The sequence below is a fragment of the Oncorhynchus nerka genome, linkage group LG5 (genome assembly GCF_034236695.1).
Source record: "Oncorhynchus nerka isolate Pitt River linkage group LG5, Oner_Uvic_2.0, whole genome shotgun sequence".
NCBI classification, from domain to species: domain Eukaryota; kingdom Metazoa; phylum Chordata; class Actinopteri; order Salmoniformes; family Salmonidae; genus Oncorhynchus; species Oncorhynchus nerka.
Window position 1 is genome coordinate 58,108,026 of NC_088400.1, and position 13,163 is coordinate 58,121,188.

General features: G+C 43.4%; 1 protein-coding gene across 2 annotated transcripts in view; it reads left to right on the forward strand.

The window, feature by feature from the left end:
- Positions 1-13,163, forward strand: part of LOC115129725 (nck-associated protein 5-like) — a 164,973-nt gene that overhangs the window by 33,309 nt on the left and 118,501 nt on the right. The window lies entirely within an intron of this gene.

Consider the following 13,163-nt stretch of genomic DNA (forward strand, 5'->3'; position numbering starts at 1 on the left):
GAGAGTGAGCTGATTTAACTTGAATCCCTCTAGTCGGTCTAAAGAATGGCCCTATGGTAAAGGTTTTTTCCAAGGGTGGGGGCACCCCTAGATAAAGAGGGGGAGCCAAGTAAACAAATAATAACGACAGAACTGTGTTTGTTATCGTAGGAGAAAATAGCTGGCCTAACCGAAGGAAGATGGACTCTCCCCGTTTGACATCTTCCCACAGTCGCCGAAGTATCGCTCGCCAATCCCGGAGATCAGAGGTCGAAAGATGAGGACATCTTGAAAAAGAGAAAACAACACAAATAAATCAATTGCAGGGTAAATCTGTTTTAAATCCATTGTGTGACAGCGGAGAAGATGGTGACATCACTATGCCAAATGATACACGCTTGTTTTATATCCGACTGACCATTGACTTGTCTTCCTTATTTGGGCTGGGATCGCCTTTAGGGGGTTAGCGCCTTGGCTTAGCGCTAACGCTCCCAGGCATCTGTCGAACCCCAAGACGAGAGAGTTTTCATGTGTGATGATGTCACCCCAGTCTGAGTCTTAATGCGAACCAGAAGTTATGTCGAATTCCTTCGGAGTCTGTTCCATCTGGAAGCAATGAAACAAAGATGGCGACTAAAAATAGAGGCCCACTTGAGATAATGATAAAAAGAGATTTATTGCTTACAGTGTAATAAGCATACAGTACATCTTCAAATTCCATACCTGACTGTAAATAGTGAAGGCCTCTTAAAAATAATGGTACAAATTTGCTTAACCCTGTAGTCCGTTACACTCATACCTGTATATGGGTTGAAAATGACAGATTTTGGACACTGATAAGTGCCTAAATTGGAACGCAGTGGCTGTACAGTAGCATGCTATACATGATGTCAGAGCTCTGGGTCTCCGCTTCACAGATCTGTGTGGGTTTTGATGACAGCCGTTCTGAACTTGAGCACCGCGTGTGACAAGAAGTTACCCCCATCCTTAATGGTAATTGGGCAACTTGAGCACCTTTTTGGTTGTCTGAGTGGGGGAAATACTGTAACTGATGAGGACTCGATGTATTTTGAAAGATGAGACGTTGAGGATTATAATAAATACCACGTTGATGTCAAACAAGCAAGTCAAACACCCGTGAATCCAATGTGCTTTTCACAATTCCACACCGTAAAACCCATATAATACACAGTGTCAACGTTTAGGATCACTATGTTTGATGTACAGTGACAAGATGACATGGCGTCGTACCCTGGGTTGTCCTGTACAGAATGAGCCTGTGTTTTCTGTGTTGTGAAGAATTTGCCGCAGACCGCGCATCTGAGTGCACTCATGACTCCATTCGAAGCGCATCCAAATTACGATCTGCTCCTCTCGAAGCTTTCCACTGTAAGATCGCATTTTATAATTTAGCTAGTCGTGTTGGCAACATAACACCTGACCCAGATTGGGATTTATAATGGACCATTTTGGGGATTGCGTAAACAACAGCATTGTGTAAAGGCAGGATGCAGGGCCGTGTTCCAAACGAAATAACTACAAGAAGCACTTTATAGTTGAAGACTCTTCTTTGAGTCATAAGTGAATCGAAATGACTTAGGAACGGTGCACACTTTGGAGAGGTTCGTGGCCACTTGGAAACACCAGTTAGACCTCTCACTCAAACCCGTGTCATTTTTGTTGTTGTCTTATGTTGCACCTACCCCAAGTTTTCCAAGAATATTCTTATCATGTCGCTGAATATATCCAGAGGATTTTCTTGTGTCAGGTGAACAGTTTTGTCCTCGCCTTTAGTCTAATCATTTCCCCAGAAACTCCAAATGGTTCCCTTTTAATTGCTGCCATGGCTGTCCATTTGCTTTCCATATTTCTTCTGTAAGACACATTTCATTTAGCCCTATCCGTATAGGCCAATTCCCACAAGTGTAAAGGGTTAAGTTATTTATGAAAGTTGACTCATTTTGAAAACACCTTTGGACTGTGTGCTATTATCGGCATTAATCCATCTTTCGATTTGACCTCAAATCTCACTCGCACTTTATATACAATTTCTAAATCCTCTCCACAGAAAAGAGAAAGTGAAAATAGGCCAACATTACAATAACACACTTTCATAGTAAGGATAATTAGCGGGATAACGGTACGTCATATACCTTTCAGCACATATACCTTTCAGCATTTTGTGCTGCTCAGATATTAGGCTTTTATTCCCCTTAATCCCCCCAAATCACTTGACTGTGTGTCACTGTGTGCTCAGCAGACACACCGAGTAGCCTGTGTGCCCAGAAACCTACTAGAAACACATGACACGGATCCCATTAAAGTGGCTGAAGAGAGAGAGAGAGAGAGAAAGGAAATTGCCTCTTGAGAAGGCTCTTGTTGACTGACAGTCATCACTTAGAGACTAATGGGCTCATTTTGCATACATATGGTATGACTTCAAAGGAGACATATAACAAATGTCCAGACTTCAATGGACTTCCAGGGACTTCCATGGACGCTGCACATATAATAACGGAGGTTGGTTTACTTCATCCTCATACGGTGTCTATCTGCATCACAAGATTAATACTAACATAGTATGTTAACACTTTTAGGTTAGAGTGCAAAGCTCGCTGATACATACAGTATCAATTTGATGTTCTGTTTAGCTGTGGAATATTGGATATTGCGGTTTGAAGGCTGAAGGCTATATGCTGTAGGCATAACATTATGTTCAGATACACCTTTTCCTCCCTACTGTAATATATGACAGGAAATCGCCCTCTGCACCGTATCTGCATGAAAGCAATCTACGACCCGAGGGAGGTCAAAAGTTACGACAACCAATCAGTGCTCACACTTCTTGTTCCTGTTTCAAAATACCTTTATACACACTACACACACACACACACACACACACACACACACACACACACACACACACACACACACACACACACACACACACACACACACATCCCCCGGCAAAATAGGAAACCTATCTGTTGTCTATCACTGTCACTTAAAATGGAAATATGGCTTGTGATGAGGATGAGAGGCAGCAGGGGGAATGACAGAGGTGCAAACAAACAGTGTTCCCGTTGTCACATTACCATTCTGTCAGGCTTCAGCATTCCTGCTCCCTGCTCCCCGGCAACAGGGAATCTCCCTGGCATTCAGGACCATTCCAGTGGGAGAAGAGATTTGGAAATCAGGCAGAAGCAGATCCTAACCTTCCAGCTCCAGCTTTTCCGAGGAATGTTTTGCCTGCCTTCCTCGACATCTGCCTAACACATGGGTCAACCTAGAGAGAGTGGGTGCATCCAAAATGGCACCCTATTCCCTATAGAGTGCACTACTTTTGACCAGATCTCTATGGCACCCTATGGCACTACTTTTGACCAGGACCCTGTTCAAAAGTAGTGCACTATATAGGGAATAGGGTGTCATTTGAGACACAACCAGCCTAATCAATAAATCACCCAGCAGATTAAACAGAGAAAATATACTATAATAAACCTGAGGCTGTGGGGCTTATTACATTGATAATACGCAAGACAGGTCAAATGGTGGAGAAATATATATTTATATGTATGGAGAAAAATATATCTAACGAAACATACTCTCGGGGGTCGGGAATTTGCGTTGACGAGACGTTAGCTATATTTCACTGTGCTCATTTGTTATACCGTGAATGTGTTCTCAAGTCTGGCTTCTCTCCATTCGTTGCTCCCAGAACGTCGGCAGCGAAGACTATAATAAGCGTTGGCTTGGAGTTTGCTGTTTTACTGGTGTCAGGCTAGGTGAGGCGGTCATAAAACAAGTCACTAACTTCATGTGTCTGGGGAGGATTCCTTGTTGTTGTTAAGTTTTCTGGGTGAGAACAAAAATATCTCACTAAGCCGACTCACTCGGGGATAACACTAGCCTAGCCGGCTTAGACCTTTCTAGTGCTTTCAGCACCGCTCACTGGCCAAAACAGTGAGCCAGAACGACAAACCCTTCATTGACAAGGTGTGAATTTAACTGATACACAATACACAATGATACGCATATACAGTATGTGCAGCTTCAATAAGGTGAGAGGCAATATAGAGTGAATGGCTGCTGTTTGAGCAAAGCGAATACTGACTGAAAGTGAATATCGCTTGCTGAATGTGCCTAATGTGTCTAATTTCCCATGAAGCTAAGGGGTAGCCAGGCCACCTGATCGCTGCGGCTCTCGTTAATATGTTGGCAGAGCCAATTGTGCATGGCTAGGCTAGGTGTGGTGCCTGCCTGTCAAAGCCTGCACAAACAGAAGCTGAGATTCCCTCCGGTGGATCAACATCTGGTTCTCTCTCTCTCTCTCTCTCTCTCTCTCTCACTCACTCACTCACTCACTCACTCACTCACTCACTCACTCACTCACTCACTCACTCACTCACTCACTCACTCACTCACTCACTCACTCACACTCTCTCCTCTCACTTACCTGTACTCACAAACTCTGCTTATCCTCACTGTGTGTTTCTTTCTTTCACTCTCCTTCTCTATCTCTCTCTTTCTCTGTCTCTCTATCTCTATTTCTCTGGCAATCCTCAGCCTGTAAAGTCAGGCCACAGATCTGTTGGACTCCTTTAATTAGGCTAGGCGTCCCGCTAGCGGGACAACTTCTGGTGAAGCAGGAGGGCCCGCAATTCAAATAAATAATCTTAAAAATGATGGATATTAAACATTTAGGTACATACAAATATTAAAAATATTTTTCCACCGGCACAGGTTTCATAAATTCACAAATAGCCATTAAATGTTCACTTACTTTTTGAAAATCTTCCTCTGATTTGTCATCCAAAAGGTCCCAGCTACAACATGTAGTGTCGTTTTGTTAGATAAAATCCGTCTTTATATCCCAAAAAGTCTGTTTAGTTGACGCCATTGATTTGAGTAATCCACTCGTTCAACTTGCAGAGAAAGGAATCCAAAAAGCTACCGCTAAACTTTGTTAAAACCAGTTGCGACGAGCAAACCCGTATCCGGGAGCGTAATCATAGCCTCAAACGCATTAGCATAACGCAACGGACATAAATACCCCTAGAAACTTTTCCTATTCCTGAAAATCGCAGATGAAATGAAATAAATATATTCAAACACAAGCTTAGCCTTTTGTTAACAACACTGTCATCTCAGATTTTCAAAATATGAGTTACAGCCAACGCTAGACAAGCATTTGTGTAAGTTTATCATGGCATAATGCTATGCTAGGCTCTGCTGGCAGCAGGCAACATTTTCACGAAAATAAGAAAAGCAACCAAATGAAATCATTTACCTTTGAAGAACTTCGGATGCTTTCACTCAGGAGACTCCCAGTTAGATAGCAAATGTTCCTTTTTTCCAAAAATATTATTTTTGTAGGCGAAAAAGCTCCCGTTTCTTCACCTTGCTTGGCTGAGAAATCGACCGAAAAATGCTACAACTATAACGCCAAACTTTTTTCAAAATTAGCTACATAATATCGACAGAAACACGGCAAACGTTGTTTAGGATCCATCCTCAAGGTGTTTTTAACAAATATATTCGATAATATATCCGTCGAGGCAGTTGGTTTCTCATAAGAAGCGATTGGAAAAATGGCTACCTCAGTATTTTACGCAAGGTTTTCTGCGGGAGACACCATGTGACCACATGCCATATATGAGTCCCTTACAGCCATTCTTTAAGGGAAATGCCTAAAAAGACGTCACAATGCTGTAGACACCTTGGGGAAAACGTGGAAAACGTAAGCTCATTCGTAGCTCATTCACAGCCATATAAGGGGTCATTGGCATGAGGCAGTTTAAAAAAATGCGGCACTTCCTGGTTGGATTTTTATCTGGGTTTCGCCTGTAACATCAGTTCTGTGGCACTCACAGACAATATCTTTGCAGTTTTGAAAACGTCAGAGTGTTTTCTTTCCAAAGCTGTCAATTGTATGCATAGTCGACCATCTTTTCGTGACAAAATATCTTGTTTAACCTGTTGCTCCTACCCTCTACTTTTTTGAACATTTTGTTAAAAATCGCGCAACATTTCAGCGCCCTGCTACTCATGCCAGGAATATAGTACGTTCATATGGTTAGAATGTGTGGATAGGAAACCCTCGGACGTTTTTAAAACTGGTTCAATCACGACTGTGGCTATTACATAACGTGCGTTACATCGGAAAGCGCAGGAAAACCTGATCACAGAAAATGGAAATAAATATCCTTGCGCCACTTCAAGCAATTGTTAACAGTGAGCCGAATTAGATAAGACCGAGCATTCAACTCCCACAGCATCCCCATGTTGTCTAGAGTCTTGTGAATTGAATCCTCTTTGATTCTTGGTTGAACCGAAAGAGGGGCACGACTTACCTCCGGTCTCCGCCCAGATCATTCCGGAAGAGCTCTCTCCTGAAATTTTTTCCAAGACGACAGCTAATGATATTTACATCGCCTACGGATGATTTTTATCGCTTATTAACGTTTACTAATACCTAAAGTAGCATTACAAACGTATTTGAAGTGTTTTGTGAAAGTTTATCGTCTACTTTTTGAATTTTAAAAATGACGTTACGTTGTGAAATCGCTGTTTTTTTCGTTTATCACACAGTCTACATATAACGATATCTTGGCTTTATATGGCCCGATTTAATCGAAATAAAGACCCAATAGTGTTTATGGGACATCTAGGAGTGCCAACAAAGAAGATGGTGAAAGGTAATGACTGTTTTCTATTTTATTGTGCGGTTTGTGTAACGCCGAAATGCTAATTATTTTGTTTACGTCCCCTGCTGTGCTTTTCTGTTGTAGTTTATTGGTGCATGCTATCAGATAATAGCTTCTCATGCTGTCGCCGAAAAGCATTTTAAAAATCTGACTTGTTGCCTGGATTCACAACGAGTGTAGCTTTAATTTGATACCCTGCATGTGTATTTTAATGAACTTTTGAGTTTTAACTAATACTATTAGCATTTAGCGTAGCACATTTGCATTTCCAGAGCTCTAGTTGGGACGCAAGCGTCCCAACTAGAGGCAAGAGGTTAAAACAGGAATGTTTTTCATCCAAAAATTAAAATAGCGCCCCCAAAATCCAACTGGTTAAAACAAGTCAAAATACGTTTCTATATAATCCTCAGATACCCTAAAATGTAATTAAACTATAATATTTCATACGGAAAAAAGTATGTTCAATATGAAAACGATATTAGCAGGTGTGTGTCCTCTTTGTAACACAGGCATACACACATTTCCAAGTCTGTGTCCCAGTACTAAAACTCATTATTCTTCCTCGTATTGGAAGAAACAAGCCTGAAACCTTGAACAACGACTACTGACATAGGAATTACATACTAGCCATAGGAATTGCATACTGGGAGCTAGATTGAATGATTTTCCTATACGTTCCATTGGAAGAGCATGGGCTCTCAAATTTGTTCAAATTCTTTTTTTCCCCGGTTGGTTTTTCTTTGGATTTTCTCCTACCATATCTATTGTGTTATAGTCTCTTACATTATTTAACAATTCTACAGACTTCATAGTGTTGTCTTTCCAATGGTACCAATTATATGCATATCCTGGCTTCAGGGCCTGAGCAACAGGCAGTTTACTTTGGACACATCAGTTAGGTGAAAATTGAGAAAAATAGACCCTTTTTAAATGAATGGCATGGTCCTAAACATCAATATGGCTTATGAATTCAGTGTGTATTTTCATATTTCACTACCTGTCTTTATATAACTTTTTAATATGAATTGAACATATATTAAAAATGTCAAAATAAATATTAGAATTTCTAATAGACCCGTTCTTCAGGTGTTCTACCCTCCACACATGTTTTCTGAGATACTGTCAAACAGAGGCTCTATGTTTAGTTCCCAAATGACATACAGTAGTAGTTGCATATGCTTCGTCTCTACACAGGTTGTACTATGGGGTGTTATGGAGTGGGCATGTCAGGTTGGATTTATTCCATTTTTCAGTTTTCTTGAGTATGATTTGCTTGAGGAACAGGCTTGGCTACTGTTCCGCCACATACTGCACAGGAATGAATGACCCACTCTTTGACTAGCCAACTGAGCGTTGGAAGGAGGAGAAAGGAGACAGGGGCTATTTAAGTGTTGAATATATCTTAATGTTTGGAAAGATAATCTGACAGATTCGGATTCCTGACGGCCCGGGGAGGTGTTGATGTCCGTCTGGTGTGTGTGTGTGTGTGTGTGTGTGTGTGTGTGTGTGTGTGTGTGTGTGTGTGTGTGTGCGTGCGCGTGCGCGCACTGGGACTAGGACAGGCAAGGTGCTGTAAGAGGACATCAGATAACTGAAACCCACCCTAGAGGATGAACAGGCTTCCTTTGTGTCATCAGGTAATCCATATTCCCAAATCTGTCCCCGTTTGCATGTGGTATGCAAGGGATGAATTTAGCATTGGAGGCTTTGTCTACCTGGTTTAGCCTGTTCCATCTTTTACACGGATGGCGTTTGAAACCACCATGTTTTCTGCAGTTTTTAGATATGGTTTTAGAGTGTATAGAATTGTATGTTACTCTCCGATTGTTTTTTGCCCTTTTATTAAAGCTTTTTTTATTTGAATGGTTGCTCTCAGTGTGAAGTACTTTGTGAGTTACGTCTGCAAATGAAAAGAGCTCTACAAATGTAATGTATTATTATTGTTACTCTAGTAACAACTGCTGCAATCTGAAGAAAGCATTTGGCTTCATACTGGTGGCGTATTGGTTTCTGACGCCAAGGCCTACAAACCAGATCACTCAGCTCTCCATGGCTTCTCATAGCAAATCACATGTAATCACCATAGTAGCCCCTTGATAACATAGCCTTCATCAGGCTGTTGTTATCTAATCTATCACAGTCTTGGGAGGTGGGAGTTTGATGGGCAGGATTGATATGGTGACATGAAGTCATTTTGACCTGAATAATGACTCCGAGGGAAAGATCATCAGTGCTGTGCTACAGATAAGCCGCTGATAACATTCATTGATTCAAGCCAGGGCTGAGGACGGATACAAATGAGCAGTTTCAATATCTGTGTAACCGCCCGTCTCATGCCTAACTTTGCCTGAGACATAAAGACTTGCGTTCGCTCTCCGGGTCAGTGCCTAGGCTTTAGCGCAGAGGGCTGTCATAGTCATGAGGTGCGCGAGAGGTAGTCTTCTCAGCCATATGAGCTCTAACGTGTCGACACCCAGGGAAGTTTGTAATATCATTAATTCCCAAGTAGCCATAAAAATTCCCTCAGAAAGAAGTGTTACGTTCTATAGGCATAACCTTTGACTGCCATAAGCCAGTCGGGAATTCCACATTCCATCTCCCCTCGAACGCCTTACACAGAGCAGATTTCCAGTTGGCTAAAGTGGGTCCCTAGGCCACTCTGCCATGTCATCGGGTCTCGGCCTGTCTTATGGCCAGAGAGGAGGGGGCTGGCCGTTGGGGTTGAGATAGATCCTGACCTTGGCTTTGACTGGTCTGACAGGTCTCACTCCCAGAGGCCACTAGGCAGCTTCAAGCTTTCTTATCTCGCTCACTCGCCTGCTGCCTGGGTCTCAGATCTACAGCCCTGCTGAGGTGAGGTTGGGAGGAAATCACATTATAGATAGGTAGGACATTAAAGGAAGCCTGAAACACATACTGACCCTATACTGCAACTGGGTCAGGGCTGTATCTGCGTTTGGGTTTTTCTCAGCCAAGACCTAAAGGAACTCGTATGTTGACAGGGATATGATCCCATCCATTACAGCCTTTCAGTATGTGTGGATCTGCCAGAGAGAGAGAGAGAGAGCCGAGAGGGAGAGAGGGAGGGAGAGACGCTCTCATGGATGAATAATGAATCTAATGTTTTATTACTGAAATTCTTGGACCATTTATTTTAAACACATTTGCGCGTGGGTGCGCGTACGTGCACGTGAGCATGTGTGTCTGTCGTAAAGCAAAGCTTTTTTGGCCGAGTTTCCGAGTGCCGTAGCAGTGGGGGACAAAGCTCATTTTAAAATGTCCTAAAGATTAGGAGGCACATGATCGGTTGGAGGACTGCAGGATATGGGCCTCACAGCATGCCCAGTGGGGGAAGCCCTCTCTCTCAACAGCTCTAGCCTTCTTATCAACCCCTCTCACATACAGAGTAAACAGGAACTGAGGGTTGGCTGCCATAGGCTGCCATAGACCAGAAACATGAACAAACGCACAAAGGAAACTACAGTATGTAAGTGTATGCCTACGCCAGCCAACTCCAGCTCAACAAATCCCAGTGCTCTGTTTCTCCCCTTGACCCCTACACTGAAGTTGAAATTGGATTCAGAATTTGGATGCTGGTTCATTTTTTGTCTTGTGTCCATCCTACAAAGAGAACCAGAGGACAGGACTGTATATGGTGAAATAAGCAACATTTGCAGATATTTGCATTGGATAGCCAGTTCACAATCGATCCCCATCATCGCTAACTTACTCTGAGACATTTTATCGCCTGTTCGTGAGCTCGTATGACTTTTAGACCGCCTATAAACAACTTCCTTTGGTTTCTTGCCATGTAGGATTTGGTATCCATGGGATCGTCGCGAATGAGCCTCACAAGACTGTTGACTAGAGGGTTGTATAGATAGAGAAGGTATAGTCTGGTCACTGCTGCGGAGGAGTTTGAGGAGTTTGCAGGCCGCACCGGGCACGGTTTTTACAACCTCCCAACGATTTAGCGATGTTTTCTGTAAAGGTGATATTCGGTCCTTATGAGCTTTAGTGCTATTTAGACACTTCAACCACCTCAAGGAATTATTTGGTCTGTATCGCACTCCAAGTGTACTTTGCGAAATATGCGTTCGATAAAGTTTGAGGCAAAGGTCCATAATTTTCTCTCTCCCAATGTAGGCGCTGGCGCCCGTGGGAACCCTGCAGCTTTCGCACACAGTAAAAATGTCAGGAGTAATGCCCCACCAAAGACGTAATGTAATACACGGCAGCATGCTCCACATAACATACACGAGTCAGGCCTTCAATCTTCAGTTTAAATACCCTCCATTTGACATTACGACAGACCATTGCACATTCTTTGCATGCCTTCACATATGAGGAGGAGTACGCCAGAACCCTATCATTAGCAGAGGTTTCCGCGATGACAACAGAGACTTAGCTAGCTGCGCTTAACGTTTGATGTAGGGTGTAAATCTTTTTGTGACATAGCACTCTGGTGATGGGTAGATCTCTCTGAGAGACAGGGAAAATCATGACCGGGCTGAATCCTAACTTGAGATCTGCTTTAACGTGGACTTTTGCTTAAATCACTAGGGATCTCAAGTTGGGATTTGGATCTGTGAGACTATGTGGCTAGTGGTCTCTAACAACAGATATTCCTCTGTATGACAACTTCTTTTCGTTCTAAGTTTATAGAGCTAGATGCACTATAGTTGATGTTTAGCTACTTTTGTTAACTAAGCCTGCACGCAACTTTGGACTCTACTCAGATGATTCTCCCATGTTCCTATCCTATCCCTCTGATACTGTAAGACACCCCCGAGTTGCTTAACCCGGAAGCCAGCCGCACCAATGTGTTGGAGGAAACACCGTACAACTGGTGACCGTGTCAGCGTGCACTGAGCCCGGACCGCCACAGGAGTCGCTAGAGTGCGATGGGACAAGGACATCCCGGGCTGGCCAAACCCTCCCCCTCCGTCGCCTCATGGGTGTCCCGGTCGCAGCTGGATGCGACAGAGCCTGGGATCGAACCCGAAACCGTAGTGACGCTTCAAGCACTGAAGTGCCTTAGACCGCCTCGTCACTCGGGAGGCCTCTGGCAACTTAATTTGGTCCTAATGGCACACAGTGGGTTTAGTGTGACTGGCATCTCTGCTGGGTGTAGTGGCACCTTATGGCTTCCAGATGGCCTTGGGGACACCACTGATAAATAGCACCAACACTTTAAATTATTCAGTTCAGATATGAGGACAAGGAAGTACATGTAGATGCGTTTAACAGCAAATGTTGAAGAAAGTGAAAAATAAGATGATTTCATCAGGTTATTTGGATATCCTTTCTTATGAATGACAAAACGCATCATCACCTGGCCATCGCCATGTTCTTCTGGCCTCTGTCCGTGCCCTTGATGATCATTGGTCACCTAGTATGCCCTTGACTGGCGACTTTGGCTGGAGGTTTGGGCTTGTGCCATCTTCAGTTGGCATGGGGGCATACTGGAGATGGTGGGCACCTGCAGTGGCTAGCCTCAGGTCAGTCCTGAAGTGTGATAATTGCCCTGGTGCCAGCCATACGGTTGCCTTCTGAGAAGAAAGCTCTTCCGACAATAAGGGTTTCTCTCTATTTTCAGCTTGAGAAAGAACATTAGAGTGTTCCACAATGTAGGCTATACCATTATAATGTATACTGTCTGTACCATCTTATTTTACGTGTTCTAGATACACACAGTGTCTCCAGCATGAAAAATATGCTCATGGGACGAGTCTAAACGATACGCAGCTGGGTCATCTCTCAGAGGAATTCCCCATGATTCAATTATACGTGAACAGCACACGACGGAGGTCTAAAAATCAATGGAGGGGGCATCTGTGGCCGTGAGATAACGCTTCACCCAAGAGAGGCGTCACCAATACCAATAATTAATTCAAGCTAGCCACAATCACTACCGAAGGATAAATAAAGTCGCTATTGGATGTTCGTATGTAGCCAACCACTGACACAGTCACTATCGGCTTCTCCAAAGAACAGCTGGGTGGAATATTATGGCTAGGTGGCCTAGTTCTTCCACAATAATGTCTTATACTCACTATACAGGCATGGCATAGATGAGCACATCATTAGGGCAAAGTGTCAAATAAGCTGAACATCTGTTTTTCCATACTGTTCCCGGGTCTCTGCTCAGTTGGGCCATGCTGTAATTCAATAGCACACTTTGGGAGTGTGTGTGTGTGGAGTATGTGTGTGTGAAGGTATTCCCTCTTGACACTACACAGCTGGCCGCCTGCACTCAGGGCCAGCCAGGCGAAGTTACCCAGCGGTGCTTCTGGAGTTACACTCTTCCCTAACTCCCTGAAAACGAACACCCCAAAGAGCATGAATGAATCACACCTTCTTTGAAACACAGTCCAGTTCTGCCTCAGTGTTCCTCTTTCACACTTGGAAGAGGAGTGTTTGGAAACAAGGCACCGGCTGGAAAAATACACAATACGCACTATGGCTTTGGTCTGT